This window comes from Eptesicus fuscus, chromosome 8, assembly GCF_027574615.1.
Source record: "Eptesicus fuscus isolate TK198812 chromosome 8, DD_ASM_mEF_20220401, whole genome shotgun sequence".
In the NCBI taxonomy this organism is placed as follows: Eukaryota; Metazoa; Chordata; class Mammalia; order Chiroptera; family Vespertilionidae; genus Eptesicus; species Eptesicus fuscus.
This window is the reverse complement of record NC_072480.1, coordinates 30,924,273-30,949,691: the sequence shown is the minus strand read 5'-3', so window position 1 is coordinate 30,949,691 and position 25,419 is coordinate 30,924,273.

The following is a 25,419-nucleotide window of genomic DNA, read 5'->3' as shown; positions in this document are numbered from 1 at the left end:
AATCGCACTGTACGTACGCGCCCGCACGTGGTATTTTGTGGAAGAGCCACACTCAAGGGGCCAAAGAGCCGCAAGTGGCTCGAGAGCCACAGTTTGCCGACCACTGGCTTAGGCAATCAAAAGCTTAAGTCACTTGCATTACAATAAAAACAAAACCCAATTGCCAGACACTTATTCTACAGCTGTCTGGCTTTTTCTTCTTTAATTAAAAAAAACACCCTCTACTTACCATCTTAGTTTACAAATAGAGATAAAGAAACAAAATGTAGTTAACAGTAAACTTGCTAAGTATAAATGAAAATGTTGAGAACACCACAGTGGTTTTAATAAGTACGGCTTTTCTATAACACTAAAACATTTTTGTACTCCCACATTGCCAATACCTGTTCTCTTACCTGGGGAAAAATGGCAGATTGTTTCTAAATTGAAAGTTTATAATGAAAAATGTGGCTGTTGATAGTTTCTGCATCAATACATTAATGTTATATATACCTTAATATATTCATAATATATCAATGCAGTTCCTCATGAAAATAAGTTAACTAGAATTTAAACTTCATAATAAGCTATATAGCCAGAAAATAGATTCTACTATAATTGTGTTCACTAGATCATTTTAAACTAAACTTTCAAATAAGTTATATTAACAAAGTATTAATTTTAATAATTCAGCATATTAAATCACACTGATCTGCTCATATACAGAATGTCACAACATAGGATATTACAACTGTACTGTCTTTCAGAAGATCAACAATTAAGATGGCTTGTGCTATTCTAGCTAAAGTAAAAACATTGGGAATCATACTGTAAAACATTAAAAGTAATTACTACAATCATCTAGTTTATAGTTTGATTGAAGCTTCACTTTATATTAATTTACCCACAGTAGTCATTTTATGTTATGTTATATGAGCAGAAGTCTTCAGATAAGCATAGAAAAAAAAGTAGCCTCATTTAAATAAAAACTGCTTCCCCAAAACTAATTTTAAAAAAATGCTGTTCATATGATTTATTCATACCTTGATAGCAAACTTATTGTGATAAAAAATCTTGCTTTTTTATACTTAATTCCTTTAAGGAAGATAAACAATGATGAACTTAATAATAACTAAAAAATATGAAATTTTTTCCTGACTAATAGGAAAATCATAGCCAAGGTGATACAGGTGGGACTGATTCCCAGCTGGAGACATGGTATTCCAATGACGCAAACTGGCAGTTTCTCACTTTGGGCTCTTTTGTGCTATGTTTTGACTATTCCTACAGTATCGCCTTCTCTTTATTGTAAAGTCACAAGATAAGTCACATAATGAAATGAAAATAAAAATACTGAAAATAGGCCTAATATCACTAGGACTGAATAGGGATGACAGAGAGAAAAGAAAAAAAAAAGCGAGTCAATCCAAAATTCCTTTTTTGTTTTTGGATAATATAAAACACTCACATTTTCTTCAGACCAACATTTCAAAAAAATGTCTACTTTTAAATTGTTGTATGTTCTGATTGAATTAAATCTTTAAAATATCATGATCTACTTTATTTGTGGCATTCTCTAATACCTCATTCTCCCCAGCAGTTTCATCTCCTCAGAAGAGAGAGCAGGAAAGTGCCCGCTATAATAGTGCTGCCGAGCCAAGTAGAAAAGACTGCTGTCCATCACCTAACTCGATGTCTGAAATAATGACATAGCATTCAACATGACAAGTCAGAGAATCTTTCAATCCTTCCTATTTATTGTCTTTAGTACCCAGGATTGAGGGGCACAGTGAAAATACTGGCATTGTAATAAAAAATATGAGTGAGGGTAAGTGGAAGGGGAGGGTAAAAGGAAAATATGATATTTAGAAGTAGAAAAATATATGTATTTATAATACTTAATCTGGAATTTCTTTAAAAAAACACCACAAACTACCATGTAACTTCAGAAGAATTAAACTTGGAAAACTAAAAACTTGGTGAGATCATAATCTACTTAACCTCCAAAACGTTTAGCTCGGCTTCTAGTGCTATATCACAAAGAACATTATTCCTCTGGTCTTAGTTTGGGATCATTTAAAGCGTAAACATAATCATTGATAACTTTTATAATTCTCACTAGAGGCAGATTAACTGCAAGTGACATTCTGATTCAGATATAGTATCTGATTTCTTGTTGAATCTTGCTAAGTTGTTTGCCTCCATCAAATATTATGGCAGGGTTTTGAGGGTTAATTATGAGTTGCATAGAAGGCACTTCCCTCAACTTGTTTTAATTTATAGTGTTTCGCTGAGCCTTGCTCGGGAACTTGGCTCAATAAAGTCACAAGGAAGAGTTACTTTCACTTGCCTCCCCTCCCACTCTACTTTCATCTGATATATATATATACAGTCAACAACAACTAATTTCACAGCTCAGCTATTAATCCTTGAAAAAAGACATTTCCTCAAAATCAGATGATAAAAATGACCTGGGGAAACTGTGTTAAAAAATGCATAGCTTTAAAAATGACATTTATGTAAACTGTATTTATGAATTCCATCAATTTAGTGAGACATATACTGATAAATTTTCTCTATACTCTGCAAAAGGGATAACTTATAGATTTGTATTGCTAATAATATAATGCCAACATATTATTTCAATTATGCACTTGAAGGCTAGAAATGGGAGATTATGATATATAGGATAATAGATGATCATCAAGTGACTGTAATGTCATAATTCAGAAGATGGCCACAGGACTTGAGTAGTTTTTGAACTGCAGCAGGGATCCCAAGTGCATTCATCCTCTCAATGGGACACCATTACTGTTATGGAAATAAAAACATTTATTTAAATCTTAAGAAATTTCAATACCTAGATGAGTGAGCTCATGTGATACTAGGAATACACTTATAGGAACTGAAAATGAGACAAGCAATAATGGTTATGCTGAGAGGCAAATGAATCAGTCTGTAGTGAGTTTCTTTCTGGGCCAACAGTTCTTTTGAGTCCCGGTTTCTATGTCCAACAGTTGTTAATGTGTTCATAACAGCAATGATACTTCAGTTCTGGATGGTGGACAAACGGCGGTATTGCAGGTCCGACCCTCTCCGGTTTGGTCCTGGGCAATCTGCAGTGACGCACATCTGCTGACTGCTAGTATGGCAAGGCATCGTCAGCGTCTTCCATCTCACTCATCTAGGGGAAAAGATGAACAACATAGACTGAAGAACAAGAACAGCATCCATCAGACTGTCAGACCTCAGAGGGAAAGTAGGGGAGGGTGGGGACAAGGGAGATAGATCAACCAAAGGACTTGTGTGCTTGCATATGAGCCTAACCAATGATCACGGACAACAGGGGGAGGGGGGCTTGTGTGTGGGGGGGATTGGGAAGGGAACGGGGGGAGGGGGTTGAGGACAAATATGTGATACCTTAATCAATAAAGTAATTAAAAAAAAAATAAAATAAAAAAATAAAAAACCAAAAAAAAAAAAAAAAAAGAAATTTCAATACCATACCTGAAACCTCATTACTACATATTTTAGCACCTGTCTCATGAGAGAAAATATTTTCTATTCACATAATAAGTCAGTGCTGGGTTTTTAAAGCTACATTTAAACAATATGATTGTGCCCTCGCTGGGTGGCTCAGTTGGTTGGAGCATCATCCCATACACCAGAAGGTTGAGGGCTCAATCCCTGGTCAGATCACATACCGAGGTGGCAGGTTCCATCCCCTATTGATGTTTCTCTCTCACATTGATGTTTTCTCTCTCTCTCTCTCTCTCTCTCTCTCTCTCTCTCTCTCTCTCTTTCTCTTTCTTGCTGGCTCTACCTTCCCCTCTCTAAAATAAAATAAATAAAAATGTGATCGATATCAATGTTTATCAAAATGTATCCAGAGTGATGATCGAGGGTGGAGGTGGGGAAATGACAAGGAGGAGGGATGACTTTAAGTATTTCATTTAAGTGGTGCTAAATGTTGGATAATCCTACATTTGATTATATTTATAAAAAGACAAACAGTTTATATTTTCTCTGTTATGTGGTGGTATAAAAATGATGTGCTTCAGAAGACCATATGTATTTTAATAATACTTAATCATGAAGATATGTAGAATATATATCTCTCTCATATTTCATTATTTTTTTATGAACCTATTCTCTGTGAACCTATTCAATTTTGGGGAACTACATTTTCAGCTCATCCCACCTAGTATGTGAAATATCATTACCTCAAATTTGTCTTCAAATTTACATGTCATGTTTATAAACTGGGCAAATATATTTCTAGGACAAGTAATATTAATGAAATCTCTCATTTAGTGAGTGTTCACCATTGCCACACATTTTATACACATTGTCTTATACTTTAACATCATCTCTGTCAAATAATATACAAACTACAGTTGACAAAGTTGAGCGTAAGGGAGGTGAAGCAATTTGTCCATGATAACAAAGTGAAGAGAAAACCCAAAGCTGTCCAGTATTAAAGAATATGCTCTGAGTCATTCTACTTTTCACTCCACTTTGGGAATCCTTGGGAACACTGGGATCATAGATTGATTTCAAGAAAACACAACAAAAGAAAAGAAAGAAAGATGTAGCAGAAAAGAATGTGTCAGCGTTGCCTTGGGGCATACATAACAATTTCTGGAGCGGCCTGCCTCACGTGTCCACTCCCACCTACTGAGCAGTCCATTTGCTATCATTGTGAAAAAGAGACAAATCTGGGGTAGAATTGTCAGATTAAATACAAACACTGTTACTAAGTTTGAATTCCAAACATATCACATTTTTAGTGTGTCCTAGATATTACATAGACATACTAAAATGTATTAGTTTTTATTTATTTATCTGACACTCTAATGTAATGTGAATCCTGTATTTTTATTGGCTAAAAATGAAGGATCATTTCTTCCTTTTTTAGGCTGCTCAGCTGAGCGCTGGCTCAGCAGGTCTGAGTTCACTCAGTGAAAGACTAGGCTGTGATCCCTGGTGCCCTCCCTTTTAAAAAGGCCACTTCCCAGCCCAGGTGGATGCTCCTGTTTGCCGTGCCTATAAAAGGAAGATAGTTATGGGCCACAGCCCCTCTCCTGGGGCTGCAGCATGGTGCACACAGCCTGTCTGCCCTGCCTAGGCATACAGATACCCAATAAGGAGTTTCTGCTTTTGAGACATTTCTAGATGCAGGTCCAGGAGACTGATGCATAAATAGATGTAATACAACACTGCATGACAGATGCTATCAGAATTATGAATAGATCTATGAGACCCCAAAGAAAGAACCACTCACCATTGCTGAAAAACTGACGGAAGCTTTAGAGAAATGGGTCTCAAGCCTAACTCCACAATTGTATCACCTGGGAAACTCTCAAAATAAATGATGCTCCAGCCCAGGCCAGTTAAAGCAGAATCTCTGCAGGTGCGTCTTCAGCATAGATAAATTTTAAAATATGTCCAGGTTGTTATAATATGCATCTATTGTTTAGAACTACTTCTTTAAAGGAAATGGCAAATGAACTCTTAAATATGAAGTTTGTGTAGCAAATCTATGTATTTAAACAAAGCCCAGGTTAAGTTACTTATTGGTAAATGAGAATGTTTTGTCAGTTTACCCCTTCCAGATTCTTTCCATTATTTTAATTATATCTGATTAGTTAATTTTGAAAAGGGCATAATTTTATTACTTCTTGAATTGAATGATTACTTATGGAATAGGTGATCAAGCTTAGCTAGAAGTAGTTTTATTTTCCCTACCAAAATAAAAGGAAATGGTCCTCCACATCATTTTTATTATTATAATATAATAAATTTTAGCAATTTTACTCATCATTTTGTGTAATAAAATAGAACAAAAACTAAAGTGACTGGTTTAATAAAATAGAATAAATAATTTAGAAGACAGAGATTTCTCAAATGTCACAGCAGGTGAGTGCTATTGTTATATTTATTTAGGGGAATATGTTGTTAGTCTAAAGCTTCTGGAACAAACTATTAACATTCCTAAAATTCAGCAGATACAATTAACTTAAAAGATATAGCTTATATTATTTCTTATTATAAGTGAAGTTTGAGGCTAATGATTAGCAATCATTAATATTCCTGTATTGAAACAAATTTGCAGTAACATTCCACTCTAGGAAGAGAGTTCTGTGAGGCCCACCCATCTCCCATCTGACCTATTTCTCCTCCACTTCTAGCCACATGAGCAATTTTCTCAAATTATAGTTCTTCTCTCAAATCATACCTCTGTCTAGATCTCTTCTCTAAAATCTGAGTCTATAAAAATGTGATCTGTTCTACAAAGCCCAGATGAATGCCAGAATTCCTCACTAGAAGTCATACACTAGATTTTGAATTTTTCTATTAATTATTTTTGGAGTCAAATGCTATTATCATATTATTTCCTGTCTTGTATTGTATACACAATTTCTTATGTCAGAGGTCAATTTTGGAAGGAATGAGTTGAAAGAATAAGGAAAAAAGCTACAAAGTTTTCAAAGGCTGCTACTTAGATGGATCTGAACAGGCCTGTTGATTCATTTCATCTTAATCTGATGTAAGTTTTAGCTTATCATATTATGGATCAAAAACCACTGAACTAATGAATGGTTTGCCAAGGTCACAGAACTAGCGACAGGAAGAGTCACGATTCACATTTGTCCCTGATTATAAAGTTCATGAACTTTGTACCACTTTCTGTTGAAGAGAGTATACTTTTATATTGAATTTTATCTCTCACATTTCTTTATTTATTCACATGAGATGATTTATTAAGCATTTCAGCTCTGTAATATGTAAAAAATAAACATTTAAATTTTTTTCTTCCAACCATTGTCTTCAACTATGTTATGTGTAATCTTTTTGTTTGTTTGTTTTTCCCCTTTGTAATACCATCCTGAGAAAATCTCATTGGTTTCAGGTCACTTTCAGGTACTAAATTTAACCAAGCCAATCTAGTTCCACTAAAAACTTCAGTTAGATGTAGTTTCTGACTCTTTTCCTTTGCTTTTCCATTTACTCAAGGAGACAACCAATTAACAACAGCTAACCTACTACATAAGAGAACAGAGGGAATTTAAATGAGGAATGACATGACAGTCTCCCCTTCCTGTCTATTAGTATACCCAGGCAATATGTCTGCCAGTTGCCAAAAAATGGGGCGTGAGGGATTAACCCATTACCATAAACTTTGTTCTTTCTACTACTCCTGCCTTGAGAGATTCCTTTGGTTTTATAGAGCTATGTTTGTATGGACTTAAGAAGAGGAAGACCTAGGGCCCGGTTTGGGGGTAGCAAGTTTGGCCACTTTACTTAGAGACTTGGAGATGGTGCCTCTCAATACCAGAAGGATTTTCAGTTATCAGCCCCTTTCATTTTAGTAGTCAGTTCTGAGGCCTCTAATATCTGTCTGCAGTGATGCTTATTGAGCAGTTACTCTTCAATATTACATAATCCCATTACCCAAAAACTGAGGGCACAACAGTGAATGAGACACTGAGTATGGAATTTGGCACATAGTGAATAATTAATAAATATGTAGTGAAGAATAAGAGTAGCAGGGTAAGAGACATAAATATAATAATTACGAATAATCTTGAACTGAGAGATTCATTGTTTCATCATATACACAAGGTATATTGCTGAGTAGAAAAAAAAATGGAACAGCATAGACACTGGATGGAGCACCTGGATAAATTAAGTATAAACCATACCAAAGCGACCATAAGAAAACCAATTAAAGAGATACAGAGAGAGATTGATGGACCGTGTCGAATAATACTAAGATTGAGGACAAAAGCTATTATTCAGAGGAGAGGGTGAAACTGAAAGTGTTGGACATTAGAGTGAGAAGGGTTGGAGGAAGCTAACTTTGAATGCAGGAATAAAACAGTGATATCTTTTTAGTTTATTCGGTTATGTACTTCACTGAAACTTTGAACACATTTTAATAAGATATTTTAGAAAGGGCAAGACAATAGGAGATAACCAAGATGGTTGTGTAGGTACTAGTAAATGCCAGTACTTGCTGCCTCCCACAACCACATTAAAATTACAACTAAAATACAGAAAAACCGTCATTCAAAACTGCCTGAAATCTGGCTGAATAGAAGTCCTACAACTAGAGATTTAAAGAAAAAAGTACATTGAGACTGTAGGAGGGGCAGAGGGATGAAACAGGCTGGTCCAGCACCCATGTGTGACAGTTTTCTTTTTTTTCAAATATATATTTTATTGATTCTTCACAGAGAGGAAGGGAGAGGGACAGAGAGTCAGAAACATTGATGAGAGAGAAACATCAGTTGCCTCCTGCACACCCCCTACTGGAGATGTGCCGGCAACCAAGGTACATGCCCTTGACCAGAATCAAACCTGGGACCCTTCAGTCCACAGGCCAACGCTCTATTCACTGAACCAAACCAGTTAGGGCAATATGTGACAGTTTTCTTAATCAGGAGAGAAATCTTGGCTGGAGAGGCATCCCTTGAGGAGGAAGGGTTCCCAGCTCCACACCAGAATCCCAGTCCAGAGTTTCAGAGCTGGGAAGAGACATCCCTGTAACTTTGGGCTGTAAAAACCAATGGGGATTGTGGCTGAGTGACAAGGAGGCTGCTGGAGTCCCAGGCAGCTCCTCTTAAAGGGTCAGCAAATGAACTTAAACGGTTCTGATTCTTCTGAGGGGCAGGAACTTGGGGGCAGATTTGCCTTGACAGCAGTGTTCATAGGGGTCATTGTTTCTGTGCTGGGATCTCCCCAGTTACAGAGCTGACTGGAAGCCATAGCTGAGTTTCCATCAGCTTGACCCACACTGTTTGCTCCACCCTGGTAATTCCCTGAGACCTTGCCCCATCCAATTTGCAGCCCTACCCAACCTTTATGTAGTAGCTTTTGCATATGAATGGCTGGTCCTGGCTCAGGCTTCAGACTTTCCTAAAATATCTCAAACAAGCAGCAGCTGGCTTCAGCATGCCCCAAACCTATCAATAAGATGCCCAAGACCTGGACTTCTTTGCTTCACAGCTGGGCCTCACCTGGGCACTTCTAAGCCCAATGCAAGTAGCAGCCATCTGCAGATCTCACTGTACCTCCTACCAGATGGCCCTAGGCAGTGACTGACTTTGTACCTCCCAGGAGGCCCCAGAGCCAGTGCATCTAGTGGACAGCTTCAGATCATACCAGATTACAACTCTACACACCCATAAGCAACACATTCAAGGGGAAGACTCAGTGAGCACCAAAGCCCCACTGGAGCAAGTCTCCTGCACAGCAGCTCTTCCACTATAGTTGCAGTTGGTCCTCACAGCCAATTGGCCTGGAGGTCAATTCCTCCAAGTGATGCCAACAGCAATCAAGGCTCAACTACAACAACACTGTGCACATAGCCCACAAAAGGATGTACCTAGAGTGCCCAGCTCAGGTGACTGAGGAGGCTGAGCCACTGGGCCATATAGGACACCTACTACACAAGACCACTCTATCAATTCCAGTAGACATAGGAGCTCTACTTAATACATAGAAACAAACACAGGAAAGCAGCCAAAATGTGGAGACAAACATGTCACAAATGAAAGAAATGGAAGCAAGCAAACTACTGGATACAGAGTTCAAAACCATGGTTATAAGGTTACTTAAGGATCTTAGTGAGAGCTTCAAGGGATTCAAAAAGAGCTTCAAGGGACTTACTGAGACTTTCAAAGATCTTTGTGAGAACATCAAAGACATGAAAAAGGAGCAGTCAGAAATTAAGCACACACTAACTGAAATAAAGAATAATGTCCAGGTATTCAACACTAGACTATAGAATTCCAAGAATCAAATCAACAATTTGGAATATGAGGGAACGAAAAACACCCAATCAGAAGAGCAAAAAGAATCCAAAAATATGAGGATAGTGTAAGGAGCCTCTAGGACAACTTCAAGCTTACCAACATTCACATTATGGGTGTGCCAGAAGGAGAAGAGAGGGCAAGATATTGAAAACCTGTTTGAAGAAATAATGACAGAAAAGTTCTCCTACCTGAAAGAAAGAGACTTACAAGTCCAGAAGTGCAGAGTCCCAAACAAGAGGCACTCAAAGAGCCCACACCAAGACACATCATAATTAAAATGCCAAGGGTTAAAGACAAAGAGAGACTCTTAGAAGCATCAAGAGAAAGGCAATTATTTACCTACAAGAGAGTGCCCATATGACTGAGTGCTATGAGAACCTTCAGTATCATTAAAGACAAAATGTGATTAATATTATAAAAGTCATACACACTTCTATGAGCTCACATGCAACGTAAGTCCTGGCTCCTTTTCTGAGGTAAAGCCTGGTGCTCCATGCAAAAAATAGCTACAAATAGTATGGACTGTGCTTTCACAACGTGGTTCTCTTTATGTGCTCCAAACTCTCAAACCATGCTATCACAACATAAGAAACATGTGAAAAAGTATTCTCCCTCTTATTCTAGTAAACTCTTTTATACAAAAAATAGGTAAAAGGTAACTATAAGCATCAGTTCTGACCCAAGTTCTCACCCAGAGGCTTTTCTCTCCAATTTTGCATATTACATATCACTTAATGCATAGCAAATGAAATACTCACTCAGCAAGACTGAAATGTCCATTATTTTAAAGTTGTGGAGACTTTAAAATACGTTAATAAACTTTTTTTCTTTTAAAAAAGAACTAAAACAAGGAAAGATTTATCCTCTAATGCATATTTTCAGAATTTTCTTTCTTTTGTGTGAAACAGTCTTTAAAATGATTCAGTAAGGCTGTCACTGCTGAATTTATGATACTGTAATTATTTGTCATTTATTATTTACAGACTGCATTCATTGTACAAAGCCCACCAAACAGGAAATGAATAGGGCCAGGATTTTTTAAATAGCTCCTAAGTAATGAGTGACACTTGAAAAATACTTGAGTACTTAATTATATTAACAATCTGAAATTATAGGAATATGAAATTCAGCAAAAATTATCTACCTTCATGTTGTTGTCTTTTACATTTTGAATAGAGGGGAAGTAGTAATTCTACATAAATACTGTATTTACTTAATTCTATGATCCATTGAAGACATGGCAGGTCTTGACAAATAACAGCTTCCCAAACTCTATGCTGAATATGTATACACACAAAAAGCGTTTTTTACCATTTCAATAGCACATCTTTATGCACAAAATTATATATCACTTTTCTTTTTATACTCAGTATTCAAGTCTGAGTCGAAGCTTCCTCACAACCAGAATCCACTGTCCAGATAATGTAGCCATTAGCAATAACGCACATGATCCCAGGGATGCACAGCTATTCATGAAGCTTATTAGTCATTTTGACCTCTTTACCAATTTTAGAACTAGTAATATAGTACTATAATTTTGAGGATCTTTGAAGAGTACTTCATTTTCATAATAATATTCTCTTTGTTTAAGCTCATAGATTCTTTTCTTTTCATGCCTTTTTAAATGAAGTATTGCTAGAATTTAAACAGCTTTTGAGGAATTTTTATTAATTGCATTAAGGCCTTTTAGCACTCTTTCACTATATACTCATCAATCACACCACATCACATTTATGCTTTGTAACGTCTTAGTCTATTCTGAGATGTTTTGAAAAATCATTTTAGCAATGATATGAAAATGTGTAACTCAGCATTAAGAAAAATCTTCAAGAGGACCTCTTATCCTTTGCAACAGTATGGATGAACCTGGAGAGTATTATGCTGAAAGCAAAATAAGTCAGTCATGGAAAGATAGATGCCATATGATCTCACTAATATGTGGAATCTAATGGACAAAACAAACTGACAAACAAAATGGAACCAAAAGGACATGGAACAGACTGGCCGGAGGGTAAAGAAGGATAAAAACCTATATGCGGCCTGGCTGGTGTGGCTAAGAGGTTGCACATCAACTCATGAACTAAAAAGTCACTGGTTCAATTCCTGGTCAAAGCACATGCCCAGGTTGTGGGCTGGATCCACAGTGGGTGGCATGCAAGAGGCAGCCAATCGATGATGTTTCTCTTTATATATATCCCTCTCCCTTCCACTTTCTCTAAAGTCAATAAAAAATATTTTTTAAAAAGAACATAAATGCATAACCCATGAACATGAAAATAATGTGGTGAAGGCCAAGAGAAGGGGAGGCAAGAGAGGGTGGAGGGGGGTAAAGGGGAGAAAATATTGAATAACAAAAATGAAACTAAAAAAAGATGTCAGCATCAATTGAAAATTTAGATAAAGTATGCATATAATAAAGCCTATTTAATTTGTTTGCCATGATCTTGTTAACTACCTTAGTCGTAATTCAATTTCCTTGTGCAAGTATTCATCCTTCTTGTAGTGTATTAGCCATTTAATTTCTTTCTTTCTTTTATTTTCAGTACAATCAATAAGAGAAATACAGTTATCTTTCATCATGTAATAGCCAATAAGAAAATCCAACTTTATTGAATTATTACTCTGTCACTTAAGTTATGTTTATGTTTTACATATTTTACTTCTCAACTAAAATATGAGGTTCTGAGGATCTCAACTATTTATTTGTTTTATCTCTACAAAAGAGCAGTGTCTGGTAGATGGAAAAAATAGTCAGTAGATGACGAATGTAAACTCCACAAGATAAAGGTTTTTGATTAAATTGCTTGATGTTGTATGCATTTCGAGGGCATAGCAGGAAAAAATAGCTGCCACATATACTGAGCTTAATAAATATTTTTTGTAAGGATGAATAAATAAATGCTTTCAATTAAATAAAGGACAAGTGACCTAGTAGTTAAAAACTAAAGAAATGAGGTAAATTAAACTTAAAATGACAAAACCATAGGTCATAGACATCTGGCATTTTGTGAATGAGTTATAAAATTGAACTAAGAAAATTGTTTTTAGGGATTCACATTGATCATGGAACCTGTCATTATGATCTACATGTACTCATCATATCTCATTGGGACTCTCATTCTAATTTCCCTACACTCATAATCTCTTTCAACTTCAATTCACACTTCTCATTAAGCAAACCTGATACTTTAAAAATGGACTATAACATTCAAGAGACAATAAAAAATGCATTGTGAAAAAGGGAGAGTATGCTACATTAACATTTCAATTTTTGGTATTTTTATTTAAAAAGAATAATGAGTTAGGCTTTACTATTTTTTAGTGTATGAATTGACACTCGATGCCCACCTTGGTTAAAGGACAAGTAGTTCCATTGCACATGTGGCCAGGGGCAATTTTAGGAAGTATGGGAATTCTATATGGCAGAGTGGTTGACATTAGTACCCTCTCTCAAAAGTCATGGTTTACATGTACCTGGAAAACAAGATTATCCTATCTAATAAAAGGGTAATATGCAAATTAAACATCACTCCTTCACAAAGATGGCAGTGCCCATAACCACAAGATGATGGCACCCAGTTCCCTCAGTCCCGCCAGAGTCCCCAAGTCCTGGGGGGGGGGGGGGCGGCCACTGAGAGAGGGCAGCGTGAGCGGCCTGGCAGAATGCTTGCCTCATTGCTGCAGCAATGAGGCAAAAATTCTGCCCCAGCTGCAGAGGACCTCTGGGCAGTGGAGAGCCTCTGGGCAGCGGGTGCGAAGCAGCCAGACCCCTCAGAGAGCAAAGAACCATGGGGAGTGGGCATAAGCTGTCAGGACTCCCAGATTGGAGAGGGTGCAGGTCTGGCTGAGGGACCCACCCCCCAGGCACAAATTTTGTGTACCGGGCCTCTAGTGAATTATACACTGAGTGGCCAGATTATTATGATTTCTGAACGCATAATAATCTGGCCACTCAGTGTATATCCTATATAATAAAAGGCTAATATGCAAATTGTCCCCTTGACCAGGAGTTCGACCAGCAGGCAGGCCGGCCAACTGCCCATGTCCCCTCCCCCTGGCCAGGCTGGCCGGACCCCATCCATGCACGAATTCATGCATTGGGCCTCTAGATATATATATATATATATATATATATATATATATATATATATATATATACATATATATATATATGTATATATATATATGTATATATATATATATATATATATATATATATATATATATGTATATATATATATGTGTATATATATATATATATATACTGGGCCTCTAGTATATATATATACTAGAGGCCCAGTGCATGATTAAATCATGCACGTGTAGGGTCCCCTAGGCCTAACCTGCCATCCAGGCCATATCAACTGCCCTGCAAAGCCTAGCACACTCCGCGGACACTGCTAGCAGCCTGCTCCCCGCTTTTGATGGCAGGGGGCCCGCTGGTGCCGGAGCGGACACACAGCCAGCACCCCTGCTTTCGCTTTTGATCGCAGGGGAGCGTACTGTCTGTCCGCTGGTGCACCAGGCTTTTCAAAAGCCTCCGGCATGGTGGAGGCTTTTGAAAGGCCTGGTGCCGGAGCGGACAGACAGCCAGCTCCCCCGCTTTTGCTCCCCACTTTTGATGGTCCACAGCAGGACGTGGGCTCGCTTCCCCAGAGGCCCCTTCTGTGCCGCAGCACAGCCATGGCGCAGACGCTGAGCTTGCGCCGCCGCTGGCAACGCGAGCTCAGCATCCCACCGGCCCAATCAGCCACCCCAAGTCCTGCCCCCCCGCGCCTCCTGGCCAATTGTGGGCATAGCGAAGGTACAGTCAATTTGCATATTTGTCTATTCTTAGGTAGGATATATATATATATATATATATATATATATATATATATATATATATACTGAGTGGCCAGATTATTATGCATTCAGAGATCATAATAATCTGGCCACTCAGTCTATAATGTTATTTGAACTAAATATTATCAACAAATGGACCAGGAGTTTTTTAAACATTGGACAAGGAAACTGCAAGTTGAATATGATACTTCCTATGCAAGAACATGAACAATGAATAAATGACTTGCTTTCCCCATTATTAGTACATGTTCTTTAGCAGCCAGATTATCAGATTCTAAAAAGGAGATGATCTAATCAATGGTGACCAAAATAACCCAGTCATAATAGTTCAAGAAGTCTCTATTAAATATGGATTTATAAATACCTGTGAGTTCACAAATAGAATATGCTGAGATACTAGATAATGAAAGTATTATGCTCTAATCATTTGAACAGTAAATATACAAAATTTGAAGACATTCATAAATATTGAAAATTATGCAATAATTATAATAAACTTCAATAAATTTCACTATATTTAATGGTAACTGGAAAAATCTTTTAAGGTTTCTTAATAGAAAACAAAAACAAAAAAAAATACCTCTCATTAAAGAAATACTGTTGCTCCTTCATTATTTAAAAAAAAAATCTGTAATTTACAAAGTGGCTACCATTGAGCCACATGCATTGCTTAGTATATATTTGTAGAAAAAAATTAAATGCTGAATATTTAAAGAAATATTTATATAATTAAAACAGTTGAAAAGTACAAATATTTTTATTTCAATAGTGAAATACAAAAAACACTTTTGTAAGAATTACTGTAAGGACTATATACCGCAGAAGATATTTTCTCATGTAACCATTAAAGTTGTTGCTTTGATTGGAATATTTTTAAAGATTCAGGGGTAAGATGTCAGACCCATTCACTTAACACATCATTCACAGGCACTTATTGTAGCAAAGACTTTGAAGGCAATTGAATCAGATGATAGCACAGGTTATTTTTTATGTACCTAAACTTACATAAAGAAGACCTTGAAATATATTAGAATCTTAAAATATATTGCAATGAGACAGTGAGTGACATCTTTGTACCATAACAGAATTTTCCTGGTTATCTTATGGTAAGAAATTTAAAGACTTTAATTAACTTTAAGATGAGTTATACATTTTTCTCTTACCAAAGGGAGAAAATAAGGGAAGAGCAATTATTCAAAATTACTGAGATTTTTTAAAATGATAGGTGGTTTATTCTCTGTCATATCATACCTAATATTTTTGAGTGAAAAACACAGGTAAAATAAATTTCTCTTTACTATAAAGATGACCTTTTAACAAATCTCAAATTATGGGGAGAAAGTATTAAAATTGAATATTTGGATTTTTTTGTATTTTGAAAAGTATGGATCACCTACAGATCTCTCATATATCTTCATTGGTGAATAAAGAGGAAAAAATATGGGAGATATAGAGCCATTTTCTTATCTATAGAAAGGATTTTTAAGAAATCAACAACATGCCCTGGACAGTGTGGTTCATTTGGTTGGAGCTGTCATCCCTTGCATAGAAGGGTCACAGGTTCAATTCCTGGTGAGGGCACATACCTAGGTTGCAGGTTCTATCCTTAGCTGGGACATATATGCAAAGCAAACAATGGATGTTTTTCTTTCTCTCCCTTTCCCTCTCTCTAAAGTCAATTTAAAAAAAATATGTCCTTGGGTGAGGATTAAAAAAAGAAATCAACAATGTAATACATTAACAGCCTTTCAAACAGTGTCTAAAATCCTATAAGCAATCAGTAAGTAGTGACTATTATTTTTCATAACATTACTATAATTGTTTTATGTAATACACCTTGTACGCTGACGTTAAGGCAACATGAAAATTTTCAACACATGTCTACATGTCCTAAACGTGATGTAATTAAAATCCATTTACTTAGTAATCATTCTATGTGCATTCTAGAGTGCTGTCATTCTAGAACTCTGTTACAGTGGGATGAATATATTGCTTATTCTATCAAATTAATTTACCTTTGCTTAGTATTTAAGGCCACCCAATTATCTAACCATATTTTTTCTCTCTCACATTGTGTTTATTTTTTTCCCAAATGTTCTCTTTCTATGAAATGTATCAGAGTGGCTGGTTAATAAGATTGCACAGGTTTCAAGTGTAAATTTCTGTGATACACAATCTTCATAATGCACTGTGTGCCCACCACCCAAAGCCAAATCATCTTCTGTCACCATGTATTTGGCCCCCTTTACTCTTTGCTACCTCCCCACCCCCTTCCCTCTGGTGACCAGCATACTGTTTTCTGTGTCTATGAGTTTTTTGTTTGTCTTTCTTGTTTGTTCATTTGTTGCTTTCAGTTTTAGATCCCACATATGAGTGAAATCATATGGTTCTAAATTTTTTCCATCTGACTTATTTTACTTAGCATGATATTATCAAGGTCTATCCATGTTGTCGCAAATGGTAGTATTTCATCCTTCTTATGGCTGAATAGTATTCCATTGTGTATACGTATCACATATTCTTTACCCAATCAAAGACACCTTGGCTTTTTCCATGTCTTGGCCACCGTGAATAATGCTGCAGTGAACATAGGGATGCATATATCTTTGTGAATAAATGTTTTCAATTTTTCTGGTATATACCCAGGAGAGGTATTGTTGGGTCATATGGTAACTTTATTCTTAAATTTTTTTAAGGGACCTCCATACTGTTTTAGATAGTGGCTGTACCAGTTTATATTCCCAGCAGCAGTGAATGAGTGTACCATTTTATCAACAATGTCTCCAACACTAGTTTTTACTAGCCATTCTAACAGGTGTGATGTGGTATCTCATTGTAGTTTTAATTTTCATTTCCCTGATAGTTAGTGAAGTTGAGCATCTTTTTATATATCTGTTGACTATTTGTATGTCTTTCGGGAGAAATGTCTGCTCAGGTCCTCTGCCTATTTTCTAATTGGATTGTCTGTTGGTGTTGAGTTATAAGTGTTCTTTATGTATTTTTGAGATGTATGAGTTCCTTATATATATTTATATGTATATTTATATGTATGAGCTGTTGTTTACAAATATCTTCTCCATTAAGTTGGTTGCTGTTTTGTTCTGTTGTTGGTTTCTTTGCTATACATAAGTTTTTTTAGTTTGCTATAGTCCCATTCATTTATCTTTGTCTTTACTTCCCTTGACTTTGAGTCAAATTTATAAAATCTTCTTTAAGACCAAGGTCCATAAGCTTAGTTCCTATGTTTTCTTCTATGTATAATTTCAGATCTTCTATTCAGGTCTGTGATCCATTTTGAGTTAATATCTGTATGTAGGGTCAAATAGCTGTCTAGTTTAATTCTTTTACATGTGGCTTTCTAATTTTCCCAGCACCATTTACTGAAGAGGTTTTCTTTTCTCCATTGTTTTTTTTTTTTGGATCCTTTTTTGAAAATTATTTGAACATATACATGTGAGTTAATTTCTGGGCTATCAATTCTATTCCATCGGTCTGTTTATCTTTTACTATAAATACCATCCTGTTTTGATTATCATCACTTGGTAATATAATTTGAAATCAGGAAGTGTAATACCTCCAGTTTTGTTCTTCTTTCTCAGGATTGCTTTGGCTATTTGGGGTCTTTTTGGTTCCATACAAATCTGGTGATTTTTTTTTTCTCTTTAAAAATGTCATTGGAATTTTGATGGGGATTGCATTAAATCTATATGTGGCTTTGGGTAATATGGCCATTTTAACTATGTTGATTATCCCAATCCAGGGACAAGGAATATCTTTCTATTTCATTGTGACTTTTTCGATCTCTTCTAATAATGCTTTGTAGTTTTCAGTTTACAGGTAATTCATGTCCTTTGTTAAGTTTATCTCTAGACATTTTAATCCTAGGTAATTGCAAAATAATTTTTTCAATTCTTTATCTGAAATGTCATTGTTAGTATATAGGAATGCAGTGGAATTTTGAACAATGATTTTGTATACTGAAATCTTATTGTATTTGTTTATTATTTCTAATAGTTGTTAGTTTATTTTTGGTGGAGTCTTTAGGGTTTTCTATATGAAGAATTGTGTCATCTGTAAAAAGAGATACTTTTACTTCATTTCCAATTTGGACATCTTTGATTTATTTCTCTTGCCTGATTACTTTCGCTAGAACTTCCAGTAATATGTTGAATAATAGTGGTGAGAATGAGCATCCTTGACTTATTCCTGATCTTAGAGGAAAAGCTTTTAGTTTTTCACCATTGAGTATATTGGCTGAGGGTTTGTCATAGATGGCCTTTATTATGTTCAGATAGTTTCCTTCTATATCCATTTTATTGAGTGTTTTAAACAGTGAACATTTAAAAATTATTCTTACCCTGATCGGTTTGGCTCAGTGGATAGAGTGTTGGCCTGCGGACTGAAGGGTCCCAGGTTCGATTCCAGTCAAGGGCATGCACCTTGGTTGCAGGCACATCCCCAGTAGGTTGTGTGCAGGAGGCAGCTGATCAATGTTTCTCTCTCATCGATGTTTCTAACTCTTTATCCCTCTCCCTTCCTCTCTGTAAAATCAATAAAATATATTTTAAAATAAAATAAAAATTATTCTTAGAGTATTTCCATATTCTAATTTAGAAATAAATGAAAGCTTTTACTTAAGAAAATCTAATGTTAAAATAGTTCACTGGAAATTAGAAAACACTTAAATTATAAAATAACTTTTTGTTTTAATCACTATATAAATCCTTAAAATAATTAATATGTTAAGCATATTTTACTTTTTAAATTTATTTATTGTTAATCCTCACCCAAGAATATTTTTTCATTGATTTTTACAGAGAGTGGAAGGAAAGGGAAGAGACAGAGAGAGAGAGAGAAACATCAATGTTAGTGAGACACATCAATTGGTTGCTTCTCACACATGCCTCTACCAGGGTGGGGGATGATATCTACATGTTAAATTTCTTTCTTTCTTTTTTTTAAAATATATTTTATTGTTGTTTTTTTTTACAGAGAGGAAGGGAGAAGGATAGAGAGCTAGAAACATCGATGAGAGAGAAACATGGATCAGCTGCCTCCTGCACACCACCTACTGGGGATGTGCCCACAACCAAGGTACATGCCCTTGACCGGAATCGAACCTGGGACCTTTCAGTCTGCAGGCCAACGCTCTATCCACTGAGCCAAACCAGTTTCAGCTAATTTTTTTTCTTTCTTAATATTGACACACTAATTTTCGTAACACCTATTTTGCACTTTTCCCCTTCTTGATATGCCAACCTCCTTCCATGCATTCAACAAACACTCATGTAAGTCTTAATGTGTATTGAGTACTAAAGGCTGTGAAAACAAATATGAAGGAAAAATATTCTCCTAAATCAAGAAGAAAAAAAAAAAAGAAGTCTCACAGAAGATAGAATCTTGCACGTAAATATGTATTACTCTGTGTGATTTTTAAGAGAAGAAAGACATTAACCAGGTATAAAAACGAAAGGATGATCTCTTTAATAAGCTTCAACAAAGAAAAGCATTGCGGACAAAGAATTTGACCAGTGGTAGGACCTTAGAAAATACAAGAAGTCTCAAATAGGGCGTTCTAGGTCCATTTTCTGGATTATCTCATTACACACACACACACACACACACACACACACACACACACACACACACATACACACACACACATACACACACACACACACACAGAGACAAAAATGTATTCATCCTTAATTCTTTCTTTTCAGATTTATCCCATTATAATTAATAATTATTCAAAGTATGTAAACATTTTTTGGGCAACCTATATATACACATAGGTAAATATTTATAACTAGAGGCCCGGTACATGAAATTCATGCACTGGGAGGGGTGTCCCTCAGCCCAGCCTGCACCCTCTCCAATCTGGGACATCCCTCTCACAATCCAGGACTGCTGGCTCCCAACCATTCGCCTGCCTGCCTGCTTGATTGCCCCTAACCAATTCTGCCTGCCAGCCGGATCACCCCCAACCACACCCCTACCAGCCTGATTGATGCCTAACTACTCCCCTGCTGCCCTGATTGCCCCCAACTGTCCTCCCCTGCCAGGCTGGTCACCCCCAATGGCCCTCCCCTGCCAGCCTGGTTGCCCCTAACTGACCTCCTCTTTAGGCCTGGTTCCCCCAACTGCCTCCCTTCCCTGCAGGCCCAATCACCCCCAACTGCCCTCCCATGCCTTCATGGTCACCCCCAACTGCCCTCCCCTGCTGACCTGCTTTCCCCTAACTGACCTCCCCTGCTGGCCATCTTGTGGAAGCCATCTTGTGACCACATGGGGGTGACCATCTTGTGCAAGGGTGTGATGGTCAATTTGCATATTACCTCTTCATTATATAGGATGAGGGGGAAAGAATAAGAATTTAACATCATATATATGGAGGACATAAAAACATAACAAAATACTCTTTCATTAAAGTTTATGCATATTGATATTTTCAATAAATAAGTTCTAGGAATGATTTATAGCTATAAAACAGAAAGAGTAAATGAAGTAAACTCTACAGATCACTGGAGACTCTGAGCCAAGTCTGTTCTTGGATTGGTTCCCAGAGCTGCCATTGATTTCAGCAGGACTTGCTCACACAAATCTCAGCATTGAAACAAGCTGATGGACAGGATGTTATTATGAAGAGCAAATCTGTAAAATGTTTCAAATATCACTAACAGCCAAAAGAGGAAAAAATGGCAGTTAATCAAATGTCAAAGCAACATCATGTAGAGCCAGTTTTGTCCCTAGAAAAGTACATGTGGTTCTTTGTGACTGAGTCAAGCTTCATCATCTCAAGACTAAAATACATGACCTTCTCATTTTCAAAGTAGAGGCTTTGACCAAATGGCAAATCAGTTTAATTTGTTTGTTTTTTTAAAATCTCAGGAGAAATCAGTTACATTTATATGTTTGGGGAGAAGGTGAAACAATGGAAAAAATAAAATGTATAAAAACATATGAAAAACATAGCATTTAGATTTAGATAATATCTATAGTTCAGAAACCCAACCAGAGTGACGCCTTCAAAATGTGAATCTGGTTATGTCACCTCCTTTCATGGAACTCTTGTGGCCTGTCTCTCTCCTTACAAAAGATACTAAATGTCTTAACATGAAACTGAAGGCTATGGTGATCTAGCTCTACTGTTTCATCTCTGCCATGCTCCTCAGGTTCATACTTGCTCCTCCAGCCCCACAGCTGTCTTCAGCATCTCATTTTCTCTTGCATCTAAGGTCTTTTATATAAATGACTTCTCCTTCCTGGAAGGCTCTTTCCTTCCCTCTTAAACTAAGCCCTATCCCTCCATTAGCTCGATCACTTTTTTAAGTAAGTGAACCAGGTCAATTTCTCCACTATAAAACTTTCTGAAACATGTTCCTTTATATTTGGCCCCCACCACTATCCTATATAATAAAAGCCTAATATGCTAAGTGTCTAGTCGACCAGTTGGCCGTTCAACCAATCAAACCATAATATGCTAGTGATATGCTAAGGCCTCTCAACCGTTCGCAATGATGTGCACTGACCACCAGGGGACAGATGCTCCAACCAATAGGTTAGCTTGCTGCTGCGGTCCAGCTGATCTGGACTGAGCAAGATGGACTGGACACGCCCTGGAGCCCTCCTGCAGTCCCTCCTGGCTGGCCAACCTTCCTTGTCTCTCCCCAGCCCGATCGTGCACTGGTGGGGTCCCTCGGCCTCTCCTGCACCCTCCAGCAATCCGGGACCCTTCAGGGAATGTTGGAGAGCCAGTTTTGGCCTGATCCCACAGGCCAGTCTGAGGGACCCTACTGGTGCACAAATTTGTGTACTGAGCCTCTAGTCATTCCATAAGCTCTATGTAAAGCCCATGTATATTTTTCTCATTATTATTATTAGTTTTAGCTGCTAAGAATATTTTATTGATGAATTCCTACATCAAATGCATTCCAGAAAATTGAGCTACTAAAATAAGTGATTGTCACATAAGAAAAGTATTACCATTTGGACATAATGTCCAGTACCTACATATCAGCCTGGTTGCTAAATGCCACAAGAATTCTAGGTTAGAAAGCTGAATAATACAAATATGCCATTGTGATATTATTTACAACAAAATAAAATTTAGAGATTATTTAAACTTCTAAAAATAAGTAAAGGTTAAATAAATTATGTGACAGTCACACAATAGATATTCATTTTTTAAAATACATTTATAAGGTATTTTATATATCATGAGAAACTATTTTTGTTATTAAATAAAGTAGAAGGATTTAAAATAGTAATGTATGACAATTACAGTAGCTAATCTTTACTGAGCACCTACTACATATCAAGCACTGTTTCAAGTGCTTTACATGCAGAAATGTCTCAGCTATGGGAGAAAATGTACTTAGACAAAATGGGACTAGAAATTTACCAAAAATATTAAATAGTGGTTGTGTCCAGTTCATGCAGTTTTGAATAATCTTATTTTATAAAATGAGTATGTATCTTTATGCTAATGAGGAAAATATTTGTATTTTTAGGTTTACTATCTTTCAAAGAAAATCCAGGTCATACAAAACAACATATCTTTGCTTATCATTTGTTCCCAGTGCCTACTATTGGGAAAAAACATAAATATTTGCTGAGTGTCTGAATAAACAGATGAGCTATCAAGGCACATTTTAATAACAATCACCATAACTACTGGTGGAGTTCCTTTGAAGGAAGAAACTCTTTTATTCATAGACTAGAGGCCCGGTGCATGAAATTCACACAGTTGGGGGGTCCCTCAGCCTGGTCTGCACCCTCTCACAGTCTGCAGTCGGACATCCTTAGCGCTGCCATGGAGGCAGGAGAGGCTCCCACCACTGCCACTGCACTTGCCAGCCATGAGCCCAGCTGCTGGCTGAGTGGCACTCTCCCTGTGGGTGCACACTGACCACCAAGGGGGCAGCTCCTGCATGGAGTGTCTGCCCCTGGTGGTCAGTGTGCATCATAGCGACTGGTTGTTCCTCCGTTCGGTCGATTTGCATATTAGCCTTTTATTATATAGGATGGGGGCTACCTACACTGGTCCCTAACAATTGTGATTTCCAATGACAGATACCTAATGAATAGAGGGAGAGCACTGTGAAATACCACTTAGTACAGAAAATATCACATTGTCTATATGCATAGAAATTTGTGATCATTCTCTAAGCGGCTTTCCAGAAGCACATTAAATACATGAAAAAGTTTACATTTCTAGAGCATATTTTCTTAACTACCTTAATATGAAAGGGAAAATAAGCTTTAGTATTCATAATATTGATTCGCAGATCATGAAGCAGTAAAAATTAGCATGAGCAAGGACATGTAGAATGATTCATTAAAACAAACAAAACAAGTATAAATTCTGAAAGGGAAAATTTCAAAATAAATTTAATGTTTGTGATTAGCTGGGGATACTGCTGTGCTGTCACACTGGAATTGCTTTTAGTGAATCCTGATCCTGGAAAGACTCAAAAAGATCTTATAAAAAATTGTTAGCAGCTTAGTGTTAATAAAAGCTTTTAAAAATGTTTTGTTTAACGTTTTTTTCTTAGAAACCTCAATGTTAAGAAACATAAAGCTATTTATTAACATCAGAAGCCTGGGTGTCATGAGAACCTGAGGCCTTGAATTGTAATTAACAAAACAGAATTAACTTTCAACATCAAAGAAGACGGGGAGGAGAAGGAGGAAAAGTAGGAGGAGGAGGAGGAGGAAGAACAATGGAGAACAAAAATAAATTTAAAAACAATTTCAATGGACAAATAGCATTAGCATCAGAAAGCCCACTGACACTTAAAAGTGGTGACAACCCTTTAAAACAGTGGCAGGCAAACTGAATTATCTGTTTCCAGAAACTGAACTTAACCAAAAGTGTTCCAGGCCTTGCAGATCATTAGTGAATTAAGCATATGATCTAATGCATTTGTGGGCAACCAGAAAATATATAAATAGAACAGTACATTGTGACATAGTTGTATCTTCAAAATCAATTATTAGTGATTTAGCTTTGAAAGGAGAGATGAAATCAACCTCAAACATCCAACTGTGTCAGAATAAGATATTGTGAGAAATGTTATCACAGTATGTCAAACCCTTAAAAAGTCCAATAGTATATAAGATAATTCATACAATAATCAATATGTTGTGTTTATACTATAAGAAGGCATTTTACAACATTTATCTCAGCAGAGGCTAAATAATCACTTAGTAGTAATCAAGGTGGCAGAATTCTTAAGTAGTACGTAGAGAAAATTTTTGAACCAGTATTATTTGACTTTAAAGTCCATATTTCTTTTTTGGTGTTGTTGTTTTGTTTTGTTAATCCTCACCTGAGGTTATTTTTTCATTGATTGTTAGAGAGAGTGGGAGGGAGAGGAAGAGACAGAGAGAAACATCGATGTGAGAGAGACACATTGATTGGTTGCCTCCTGCACACACACCCTGACTAAGGCCGGGGAACCTGCAACCAAGGTAGGAGCCCTTGACCAGAATTGAACCCAGAACCCTTCAGTCAGCGGGCCTACACTCTGTCCACTGAGCCAAACCGGCTAAAGTCCATATTTCTAATGAAATATTCCATAAATATTACTGAAGAAAAAGAAATGAAACTCCAAGATTTATACTAATATCTGCAGGAAAATACTTGTGGAAGAAGAACGATGTGGTTTCTTTAAACAAGATGCAAAAGTTTACACATCTTCACTTATATTTGTGCAAAGTGGCCCAATCTGAGATGAACCACAATAGTATCCATATCATTTTCAAATGC